General features: G+C 44.8%; 1 protein-coding gene across 2 annotated transcripts in view; it reads left to right on the top strand.

The window, feature by feature from the left end:
* The first annotated feature begins 345 nt into the window (after nucleotides 1-345).
* The window catches only part of SGK3 (serum/glucocorticoid regulated kinase family member 3), a 58207-nt gene continuing 46574 nt past the window's right edge, over nucleotides 346-11978 (top strand). The window contains exon 1 of one of the 2 annotated variants that reach the window (XM_083824167.1): nucleotides 346-507. The gene's annotated coding sequence lies outside the window, so the exon portion shown is untranslated. Of the gene's footprint in view, nucleotides 508-799; nucleotides 977-11978 lie in introns of those variants that run through there. The other variant, XM_083824168.1, reaches the window with a different exon arrangement.

Here is an 11978-nt window from a genome sequence, read left to right as displayed (position 1 = left end):
TCTAACCTAGACCTCCCCTCTTTCAGTTTAAAGCCGCTACCCCTCGTCCTGTCACTACTCTCCCCGATCAAAACTCCCTGCCAAGGGAGTGCTTCCCATTTTTCCTCCAGGAGCTCCCTCCCTCGCCTCACCCCCTCGCCCCCTTTCCCCCGCCCACAGCAGCAGCCCCAGGCCCAGCGGGGCCGTGCCGCTGCCCCCATGCCGGCTCCCCCCGCCCTCAGCTCCCCGGTCTCCCCTCCCGGGCCCCTTGAGGCCCCCCCCGGCCGCCATGGGGCCGCTGCCCGGAGCCGCCCGGCGCCGCCCGCGAGTCCCGGCCTGACCCCGAGGCTGCGGGGGCGGCGCGGGCAGCTCGGCCGCTGGCCCCGGCCCCGGCCCCGGCCCCGGCCCCGGCACCGCCCGCCCCTGCGTGCCGAGGCCGGGGGGAGCCCCGGGGCCGCGGCGAGGAGGGGCCCGGCCGCCGCCTCGCGGGGAGCGGAGCGGAGCGAGAAAGGGGCGAGGCCGCCTGAGGTAGGTGCGGGGCGGCCGGGGCCTTGGGGGGGCTCGGTTTTCCCCCTCTCCTCCGGCGCTGGGGGGGCTGCTGGGGGTGCAAGCCCCCGGCCGAGCCCGGGAAGCGCTCCCCGGAGGAACCGGGGCGCTCCGCTACAGGCTGGGGGCAAGTGCTCCCTTCCCTCCCCCCCACTCGCTGGAAGCGTATATACTCCATTTCTTTAAAAAAAAAAAAGTTGCAAAGTCATTCTGCGTTTCATGTTCTCCTTTCATCTGTTCCCTATTTCCCCCCTCCAGCAGCGTGACTTGCTGCTGGGGGTGTTCTTGCCCTGCTGTCTGTGAGCGCGCTGCTCCTGTGCCTTACTCTGCTCGGCCGGGGTTGGGAGGCAGTCTGTGGGTTGCGGCTGTGGCCAGCACCGGGCTCTGTTTCGGTTCCACCGCTGAACTCCGTCTACACAGCGACGCTGGGCTGGAAGCAGGCGGTCAGGAGGTAAGGCTTGGCTTGTGCATCAGGGCAGCTGAAGGAGCCCTGCTCCAGGAAGCCCTTTTGCAGCCCCCCGAGGAGCACCGGGACCCTGTTGCTCTGCGATTGCCCCGTGCTGCACGGGCAGCGAGTGCCGTTCGGCTCCGAGGTCCGTGCGCCAGGGAGGTGAGCACCAGCACTGCCTCTCCACCCCTTTAAACGCCTTAAATCTGGGAGAAGGTTGGAGGCAAGGGGGAAATGCAAGCGGAGTTTTCTCCTCCTGTGCAGGGGTTGCAGCGTGTCTGTGCTCTCTGCACAGAGCTCTGACAGGAGGGGTAAAATCCTGACACAAACTCAGGGGATTTGCACTGAAAGAATACCACGCGGCATTCACCTGCACGATTTGGTTTTTGCAGGACATCTGTGGTGCTTCTGTGAGCATTGTTCCTCTCTTGTTGGCTTCCCCTCGGAGAGGTGTACGTGCTCCCGCAGGGCTTGTTTGCGTCTGAACTCTGCAGGCTCTGTCAACTTGGCTTTCCCTTAATTTTTAGGAGCGTATGAAGAGCATGAATATGCACTTGTTGGCAGCAAAAACCAGTTAGTTAGCAGTCTCTGTATTCCTCTCTCGCAAGTGCTACAGCCTCTTCATTATGTGCTCTGAGCACTGAAACAGCATGGAAATGTATCTTGTACTCTCAAAATAGACAGCGACAACCCTTCTGTTTAATTTTCTTTCATATTACTCTGTTAAAATCAGTATCTATTGTTATCTTAAAAGAGGATTAATTGTTTCTTCAGGAGAATGAGAGCTGTCAGGAGTGGTATATACATGGGCTGCATCCAGAGTATTGAAAGACTTGTAATGCACTGGAGTTGTTCTGAGGGGATCTTCACTTTGGTAATCAACTGATAGGAATTGTTGCTTTTCATTATTGCTGTCTGCATTCTCATTCTCTAAGGATAGGCGGCTCTCTAAGAAGCCTCACGAGCTGGATGTTCACGTCTCATTGAGCAGAGGTCTGCAGAGGACCCACGAGGGACGTTAGTTGGGTGGTTTCTAGCCCATTCTGCTGTCATCTGCTTATAAACTAATGTATTGCAGGGAGCTAGTAGTTCAAGTTTTAAGATGTGGGCACTTTAAAATTACTAGTCTGTTCGTTTTTTGACTTGTTTGAAGTCAATCCACAAGTAGGTGGATAATTTGACTGTAATGCCGTGTGTTTAAAATAGTGATTGCTGGTTTTTAATATGCAGAATTGTTTCAGCCTAGGTAGCTGGATTGGCTGCCAGCCTCCGAAGCTGACTTGACCCAGCAACAAGACGTTTCAAAAGAATATGCTGAATTCCCAAAATAAAGTGTATTGAATAAAATGTCACAGGTCTTAGCAAATAAAAATAGATGCATGGCAACTCTTGTCTCCCCTGGGATCTAGGATTTATGATGGAAATCATCTGTCATTTCATAATGCCACGCATGCTAATTGCAAGTTCAGGTTAATCATCGCCGTGTAAGAGAGTATGTCAGGTCTTATTTTCCATCCCATCCATACAGGATAAGCTTCTAATAAGCTCTGATCCCTCAGCCGCATCCACACAGCAGCACTTTCCTGGGTTATCCTGCCTATATCCCAGGTCATTTTCCAGATGGTTTCGTTTTTATAATTTGCATTCAAAGCAGCAGGGCATTTTTGTCCCACGGAGACAAGGCATTTTGTACAGAAATGCCCAGCATTTCTGCATGTAAATTGAGATCAGATTATACATATTTGTAGTTGTGAATTAATATTTATTTTTGGCTGTCTAATTTGGCATTTAGAAAAATGTTACTTTTAAGGAGTGGGATCTTCCCAAAAGCAAAGCCACTGTTGGTTGTTCTTTTGACTTCATTTTTGGATGCTCATGAGCCATTGAAGACTTAATCTGCTATGATTTTTTTCTGTGGATCAAGGATCCTAGAAACTGGCATAAGTAATCTATGTATTTATATAGACCGAGCTGTAGTAAAGCAATATGTTGTTTTTATCTGAAGTTAGCACTTCGAGTGTTTGCATTGAAGGATTCATTTTGTTCTAGTTTGAGTAGCATCCATATGCTAAAATAACCCGCAAAGCAAACACGTTCGCTTTCCAAAGCAGAACTGGAGGGCTGGAGAATAGTGTGAGAACACTTAAAAACGTGTTAATCGGGTTCTTCCTTGCATCCCTAATCCTCAAGCAGACAGACCTCGTATACCCCAGTCTTCCAAACCACCTTACGCGGTGTCTGCCTGACTCCGAAACTGTTGTAAAGGTGGTGTGTCTCCCTGGTGAAGCAGAAAGTTTATAAGCGCCTTATCTAGAGCTGCTGGAGTCGAGCATCAAAGCTCTTAGGAGATCAAGAAACTGGGACGCCTGGCAAGCGTGCTGTAAACACGCACGCTGATAGGATCGGCTGTGCAGGCTTTCTCGTTAAAGCATCGCCAGAAGAGGAACCAGCGTTCACCTTGCCATAACAAGCTGGCGGCGGTGGGACTCCTTCAGGGCAGGCTGTAATCAAAACCTGGCCTCCTGGTCCTCGTGCCCAAGGGGGATCAAACCCACGTCTTCCCCCACCTCCGGAGCTGTTGCACAGGCTGAAGTAAGCGAGTGGGAGGCGTGCTTCTACCCTTGTGTTTAACCTGGGCCGTCTCGTGGAAGAGGCTGCGAGTCGCCGGAGGCCGAAATGAGGGAGCACCAGCAGGAACCTGGCTGCTGCAGCGCTCCCCGTGCTTCCTGGGAGGAGGGCTGGGGTGCCACATCTTGCAGGGCTTGGTTGCTGGTGGTAAGGCTGTTATCAGAGGTGGGAATTTCCACATCCTCCGTGTTTGAAGAGAGGAGGAACGCTTGGCTAGTTAGGGGAGGAACAGGAAGAAATCAGGTTACATCTTCGCGTGGTCTTTTCACTTGGGTCTTTAAGGCACATATCATCTGAGGATGAAAGGGAAATTCCTCATTCTGTGATAGTTGCAATGCTTTGTTTTGCTAGGACAGTGTTCCTTTGTTTTAGGGCAGGAAAGCACCTGTTTTTTGGGGGGAAGTGTGGATAAGAAACACTGGTGTCTACATTCATTTCAAAGCTCCTGTATTCAAAGAGATAACACATCTTAGTTTTGGCAGTCTTGTTTGAAATTGTGAGGGTGACGGGCAACCTGCTAGTATTAACTGCCTTGCCAAATGCTATTGCAAAAGATTGCCACCATAGGAGTTGTGTAACTTTACACACCGTTATATTTCTCTCGGAGTAAAGCAAATCAAAGGAGTACCAGCATCCGACGCTGTCTGTGGTGTGCTGCTCAAGCGCAGGTGGGTCTCAGCTGAGAAACGAGATGACACATGGCCTGCCAAAATGGTCTTGCTGTGGTTATACCTCTGCGATATGGTATATTGCAGATAGATAGAGAGACCATAATAATGGTCTATGTGGTTATACCTCGTATTTGAGTATTTATTGAACTACTGTAGAAATGAAGTTATTCCCAAATATTTTTATTTATCTAAACAATGCAGGATGCAAAATCCGTTAACATATACAAAGTGTGTGTCAGGTTTTTTAGGTATTACAACTTTCCTATTTGCTGTTTAAACATGGTACCAGTTGTAAACAGTGCATGCTTTCAGAAACTACCTTGATGGCTATCTCACAGCTTTGCACCATTAATCTTTGCTGAAATTATTATTTGAATGAGAAGCTGTGTTTGGGGGACCTGTGAGCTTTGTTGTTCTGTGATGTTGCCTGTAACATGGTATTACCGTGACAACTGTGTATTTGGACCATGAGAGATGCCACCAAAAAAAAGTCTCAGCCTCAACTTAGTGTTTCCTACCAGGAGGCCCCATCTCCTGCTCTGCAATTTATGAATTAGGATTGCTATCAAGCCCTTAAATACGTTTCTTACTACGTTTAGTAAATAAGAAAGGACTGAGCATTCAGAAAATGAATACTTAAATGCTCTGGAATTTCCAGCTTATGTTATATGTTTTTCTTTAATGTTGGAAGGAGCATGGAATTGGGATAAGAGGTAATTAAAGAAAAAAATCGCTTTTGGATGGGATTTAATCATACCTTGCAAAAGGAAGATGCATTAAGCCTAGAAGTTTGGAGTGCTACCAGAAACTACTAAATGGAGACATTTTAGAACAGCTCAGAAATAAAAGCTACCTGGCAGAAGTACCCGGGCTGTCAAGTGCCTGGAGACAAGGACATCAAAGGACCGGGGGACTTCTGCTTCCTTGCTGCAAAGCAGGAGTGATGCGTCTTGATTATATTTAAAATGTTTTCTGTTTTCTTTGGAATCGCTGCGTCTAACAACTCTTTTCTGCCATCCCTCTGTGTTCAGAGCCCTTATTGAAAACATATGGGGCTTCTCTGTAAGGAGACCACAGAACTGGCCCTCGGTAGCGTCCCTTGAAAAAAATCACGTGGTGCTTGGAAGCGTGACAGAAAAAATGAGTAATTGCGTGGCTCTGTCAGGAGAGGGTGGCTGATGTGCTCGTAAATTTTCAAACATCTCAGTGTAAAGTGTTTGTATCAAGAACAAATGGTGCTGTTCCCAGTGATGTTTTACATCTTGTGTATGCGTACACACACGTTATACGTAACTCTAAAGGCATATGCTAAATAGATGGGTTGAACTTCAGGTTTTTTTGGAGGTTGGCTGCCTTCTTGGTGCTCTTTTCATGTTCACTAATATGTTATGTGGTGGATGAATGGGATTCTTTATAGAATTATCTAAAACCGGGCACTGGTTTATTTGAAAACAAAGGGTTTCTTTGGAGCTAAGTTTAAGCTGGCATTGCCATGAATCCTAGAATTATTCTACATTTAAATGAGAGAACAGTGATGCACTTGTACTTGTGCTTTGAACAGCGCAGAGCTGTTGACCAGCGATTCAGAGGCTGCTGAGCAAATCTTTCTAGGTTCGTTTGCTGAGGTTTCCAACTCTACTTTTCTCTCCTTCAGCCTATAATGAAAAGCAAAGGTAAAAATACGCTATAAGTTGCACTGATCGATTTATGTGGAGGTATGCAAGTTGCTCTGAAATGTGGTTAAAAAATCTGTAGCAACCCGAGTGCCCTGTAGCAGTTTGAATGTGTACTTTTTCTCTGTTTTGGTTGGGGTGTGTGGGATGTAGTGTATAGCAGCAAAACAATACTTCACTTGTTTATAAAAATGCTTGGGAAGAAGTGGTGAGAAAGAAGAAAATATTTACAGTAGTTTTCTACCCAATTAAAAATCAGAAGGCAGACTGAAAACAAAAGAGTTCACCTACCATCCCCGCCAATTAAAAATAATTTTTTCTGCTTGGATTTTAATTTACACATCCAAGGCAATGTAAATATAAACTAGAAGCTTGACTTAACCTACACCAGTTCAGAATGCCGTCGGATTTATGATCCACTTGGTTTGGGTTATAGCATCTGGGTAGTTAAGCACATGTTATGTGAACTGACAGAGGCTGTTAGAAATTCATGAACAGCCTTAAAATGTCAAACTTGTGGAGTACTTCCCCAGAATGTGTAAATAAGGCCTGTCTTGCAGGCATAGCTCTGCAACATGAGCTGGCTAGGATCCTCGGTTAAGATACTCTTACATGTTTGATGCCCTCAGACCTTCTCCCTGTTGTTTAATTATCTGGGAATAAAACCAGAATCCTGTAGCTTTTCTTGTGTATTAAAAGGTATCCAGAATTTGTGTGTAAACATTTTAATTGTATTTGTTGATAGTAGTTGAGGTTGTCTTTTTTTTTTTCCATGTTTCATATGATTTAGTTTATAAAGAATTAATTAAAATAGAGGTGGAATAAGGAATGGCATAACACTTGCAGGGTTTTACTCAGAAATGAAGTTGCAAACTTGTCGACGTGCAAAAATCAGTTTAATATTTTGTGTAGGGGCATCACTTGAAATGACCTGCAAGAAATTCTATCATCAACCACCCAGTCAAAGCACAGATAATTATTCAGGGAATCATGCTGGGTGCGTGAGGTTAGCAAACCAAACAGTCCTTGATAAGGAATGTGTAGGTGCTGAATATTTCCGAAGGTGCACTGGCAGCTCCTTTGCTGCAGAGCAAGGGCCTCATAAGGAAAAGAGGCTGGCCGTATGTCTCAGCGTAAAGAGGTGTCTTTCAAAGACAGTTGCGCACACATATGCACAATTTCACCCTTCTTAGGAAAAAAAAAGTTGCATCGAGAATTAAAAATATGTTGACAAGAAATGAGGAACAGGCAATGGGAAGCTGGAACATCCTTTGTCTTGATGACTGCTTTCTGACTCAGGAGCTGGAAGAGATTGATGGCCTGGCTGCTTGGCCTTCTGGTTTGCTTCTGTTGTTTTTATGAGTCAGAAAGCCCCCAGACATTCTTCATTGGAGGGGGCACAGATTATTACCAATGGCATTTTAAAGCAGATGTAGCTAATAAATGAATGCTTTGTGATTGTCTGCTACAGTTTGTTTACAGACCTACCAAAGATGTCCGTATGTCACATCAGATGTCAGTGAGAATGGTCAATATGCAATGGTAAAGTACGCCATCTGATCCTTTCCACTTACTGCATCTTGGTTCGCTTTGCTGGGTGAACGTGAACTTCTTGGAGTCCTTTCAGATGAAGCCGGACTGAAGGATGTTCTGCCACAGTGCTGCTAGCGCGCTGCTAGCCACCACCCCCAGGTGCTCAGCCCACAGGGTCAGGCTAGAGCTGTCTTCAAGCAAAACCTACAAATCTTCTCATGCCAGCATCGGCGGGCCTCAACATCAGCTGTCTTCCCTTCGGTGGATGTACTTTCCTTGCACTGCATTACTTGCTAAGGTAGACGTTGGAACAAAAACTACAGCAAGAGCAGGTGCAAGCACCCGGAACCTGCTTTTTCTTTTGACTTTAGATGCAACCTCGTAAGCAGTTGCTCATGGAAGTCTAACACACTACTAAAAGGCTCTCCCTGCAAACAGCAGTCTCATTTTTCATCTTTCTTTGCCTCTGTTTCCTGCCTATCACTTGACTTCCCTCAGTGCTTCCCCTCTCTGTGCTTTCAAACCAGTTTCCTTTCCTCTTGCTCCTGTTGGCCACCATCTCTTTCGTAGAACATTGCTTCCAGCCATGAGCTTTCATTCTCAGGAGGTCATCTAACTATCTCTGCCCCAAAGGTGAAATCTGTCTTTTATTAAGTGTTTGCCTCAGCTGTTTTTAAAGGTCTTTTCTTGTGGAATCTCTCTCAGTGCTTCAGTACTTTTTTTTTTTTTACTTTATTTTTAATGTTTTTTTTTACTTTAACTTTTTTTTTACTTTAACCTTTTTTTTATGTTCTTGCCTCCCTTCCTCCAGTGAATCTTTACTGTGCTCATTATAAGCTCATTAGGACTTGTCCTATCTATAGTTGACTGAAAAAGAGATGATTCCCTTCTTGTTACAGAAGTCTTGTAAAATAACATCCACCCCTTACATCTTTTTCCCCTGTGCTAACAACTAGCTTGTCCACTCCACCCCTAGGTCCTATTTTCTAGGCTACTTTGCATTCTCACTGATGTTGCCTAGACCCTTTCTGGTGGGTCCATGTGTCTCCTAGGGATTCAGCTACAAGCAGAGTGAAGTAGAAAGATTTTTTGAGTTCAGCAGATGACGCTCAGGCATTGCACTCCAACACTTCTTTTGATATCTCATAACAACGTTTGCCTTTCTTCGAACAGCTTGGTACTTGTCTCTTGTGACCTACTGTAGCCTGCTGTCGTGTTGTTTCTCATCCTGTATTTGATGTTTCCTGCCTGTGGGCACTATCTTGTATATAACATTTCACTCTGTCCTTTGAGATTAGTACTCTATCCTGACAATTGTATATTTAACCTTTGTTTCTCACACACTAAACTATTTATTCTTCCTGCATCTGTAGTTTAATTGTTACAATATCTTGAGGCAATTTTGAAGCCTTACTAAAGGAAAGATGTGACATCTGTGCTTTCTCTTCTAGCTATGTGGAAGGCCTGTCAAAGGAGGTTAGCAATGTGATTTAGCAAATCTCGTTTGGCTGCTGGTTAAGCTTAAGGTGCTGCTAATTCATTTGTTCTGGATTATTTATTTATTTTTTTCCCCAGGGATTTGAAGTTAAATTGACTCATTGGGTCTGTAATTTCATTTTAACTGATATGGGTGCTATGTTTGCTCGTTTCCAGTTTTCTGCTGTAGTACATTGCTTATCCTTCACGAGTGACCTGTAACTCTTAAAACCCTGAGCTACATCCTAGAAGGAAATTCATCAGGCCAGGCACTTTGTAAATCTCTAATTTGCCTAATATTCTTACCTGTTTTGTTTTGTTGTGTTTGCTTGTTTGTTTTCTTCATTGTAGGCACCTGCATGCATACTTTCCTTATGGATGTAAGGCAGCAAGGTTTTCCTTGCTCTTAAGATACAAATATATGGATTTTTTGTTGCTACCCTTTTTTTTTTTTTTTTACTTGCATTATAATTCTGTCTTAACCATGCTGATTCCTTTGCCTGTGTACTCATGGAGATGTTACACATACTGCTCGCAATGTGACTGTGTTTTCACATTCTGTCCTGAGCTCCTCTCAGATCCCGAAACACAAGACCTAGACAAAAAGTCTCCTTCTACAACTTCTATGGTTTATTTTTAGAAGGCACAAGGACAGATTATTCTTTTTTATTGTTCCTGGAAGGAAACTGCTGTTTTCATGCCTCTCTTTTGAGGTAGATGTTCTCTACCTGAGTGTGTTGCCTTTGCCTTCGTTACATTTATGAGCTCCCTCCCTTACCTCCCATGTCATGAGTTTAGTCAGCTTGCTGTCTGAACTGATTGCTCTCCACTTGCCTGGAAACAAATCTAAATGATCTGCTGCTTTCTATATTTTCTCCATTTTTAATTAAAAAAATGAATTTTGAAATAAAAGGAGTGTGAGTCCAAAGGATGACAAAGCTTCACATCGGTTCGCAGGCCTTTGCTCCCGATACCGTGCAGATACCAAGGTATCATGCCTTGTTAGTCCCACTCCAGGCTTTTCAGTTCTGTGTCCAGCTTGTTACCTGTGTGATAACTCCATCTGAGGTACCAAACAGATAACTCTGGTGCTGCTAGATATTTTAAAGTGGCTACAGGCCTCTTCAAACAGACCAGCCCTGCTGGCACAAGAGGCTGGCTCCTGCAGCGCTTCAGACCCTGCAGGCCGCTGCCCCATGTTGTCCGTCCCTGTCCCCGCTGCCAGCAGATCTACCACAGCTGGTTTGAAAGTGAAATAAAAAGCAGGCGTGCTTTCAGATGTGCCATTACTGCATGTCCCCAGCTCTGGTCAGTAACCTGCACCCGTCTGTGGTGGGCGCGGATTGCCTTCCACAGAGCTGGGACGCTGCATCCAGGCTCTTCCGACCATGGATGTAGGTGTGAGGTTTAGGTCCACTGCTTGTTCCGTCAGCATAAGGCAAAATATTTAGCAAAACCACATAATTAGAGTCAACAGTTCTGTGATTTGAGTGACCTCATCGATTACATGCTTCCCATTACTGTTTTCAGAAGGGAGTATGGTACTGCATCCAGAAAGAGAAGAAATCCTTCATGAGTCCACCCTCAGGGAGAGCAGTGTTGCTAGATGCTTACTGTTGACTTTCTTCAAAGCCAGAATAAGCAAAAAAGGACAGCATGAGCATTCCCAGCCCTCTTTGGGATGTCAATCCAAGCAACATTTCCTATGAATTGAAGCTACAACACACAGATGTGGATCTGACCTGAGTCTTAAGAGCTAGGAATAGAAAGATTTTGAAAATGTAAAGCCTTGTAGTCCATTGAGCATGATTTAAGAGGGTGTGTGTTAAAATACATAGGTGTATATGTAAGTTTACATAGTTGTCTTTGTCATGGGCAAGCACTAGGCACTCAGAGCTGCATCAAGTCCACATTATGCAAGATGGATTGCACAAAATTACTAAAGATAACTTCTTTCCCAAAGAACTGTGCTCTGGCTTTTATTCCTCACTGGTGAGATGAGCCAAGTTACAGCTGCAGTGTGAGAAGGATCCGCTTGTGCTAATGTCTACAGCAAAGTAAGACTGACTGGGATTTTGATGTTAACTTTTTGCAACCCTTCATATCATGTGCCTAAGTAGAGATTAAAATAGTTTTAGCAAACTAATTCCCTGAACGTATTGATGCATGCACCCAGATACTCATAGGGAGCTCCAATCTCGCTGGGGTTGTTGAGTTGTCTACCAAAAATTTGTACATAAGCCAGTGGTTCTGCTGTTGCTCAGCTGTTAACACAAGTGAGCTATCAGTGTAAGGACTGGGGTGCTTTCAGAAGAAAGTAACAAGTGCAGGTCTTTTTTTGAAGTGGACCAGTTGGGATTTTTTTTGCCTAGCTGGATGAAAAGGCTGTCCTTTGCAAGCACTCTTACTCCACTGTGGGACAATGACTAAGAGCTGATGGAAATTTTGAAGACTCAAGGTCTTTTCCTCATTCTACTGCAAAACCTTTCCGTGTGCATTGGTTGAATCTTTTAGTGTGTGTTGCAGGTACTTTTTTATTGCTGTTTCCATGATTTACAATGTAGTGGGTCTTAATTTTATTGTTCACTGGAATCTGAGCAAGTTCGGCCAAGAAAACACTACTACAAGCAAAGCAAATGCTACTTAGTCTATTTATTGGGATTCAGACCTTGGTTTGTTAATTTATTCTCTTTAGCCAATATCTGGGATTTGGTTTGTTTCTTTAGTCTGACTTCTTCCAAGTTTGGGATATATTCCATGCCAGCATTCTACAGAAGTAACCGCAGACCAGTGTCAGACCAATTCTCTATTTAAGGCTCTTCAGTAAACTGACCGCTTAACTTTTCATGTCTGGGCAGATTACGTAACAGTATTGGAAAACTTTCTTCTATAATGTAAAATACAAATCCCATGGTTTATGTGTTCAGAAGATACTGACGAGTATTTTCTGAAATGACTTTTTGTTACTCTGATGTATTTTCCCTCTGTATAAGTCTGGAACCACCCCTATATATGCATGCACAT

This window comes from Anser anser (assembly GCF_964211835.1).
Source record: "Anser anser genome assembly, chromosome: 2".
NCBI classification, from domain to species: Eukaryota; Metazoa; Chordata; class Aves; order Anseriformes; family Anatidae; genus Anser; species Anser anser.
Note: the sequence above shows the minus strand (reverse complement) of the source record. Positions and strands in the feature narration are given on the sequence as shown.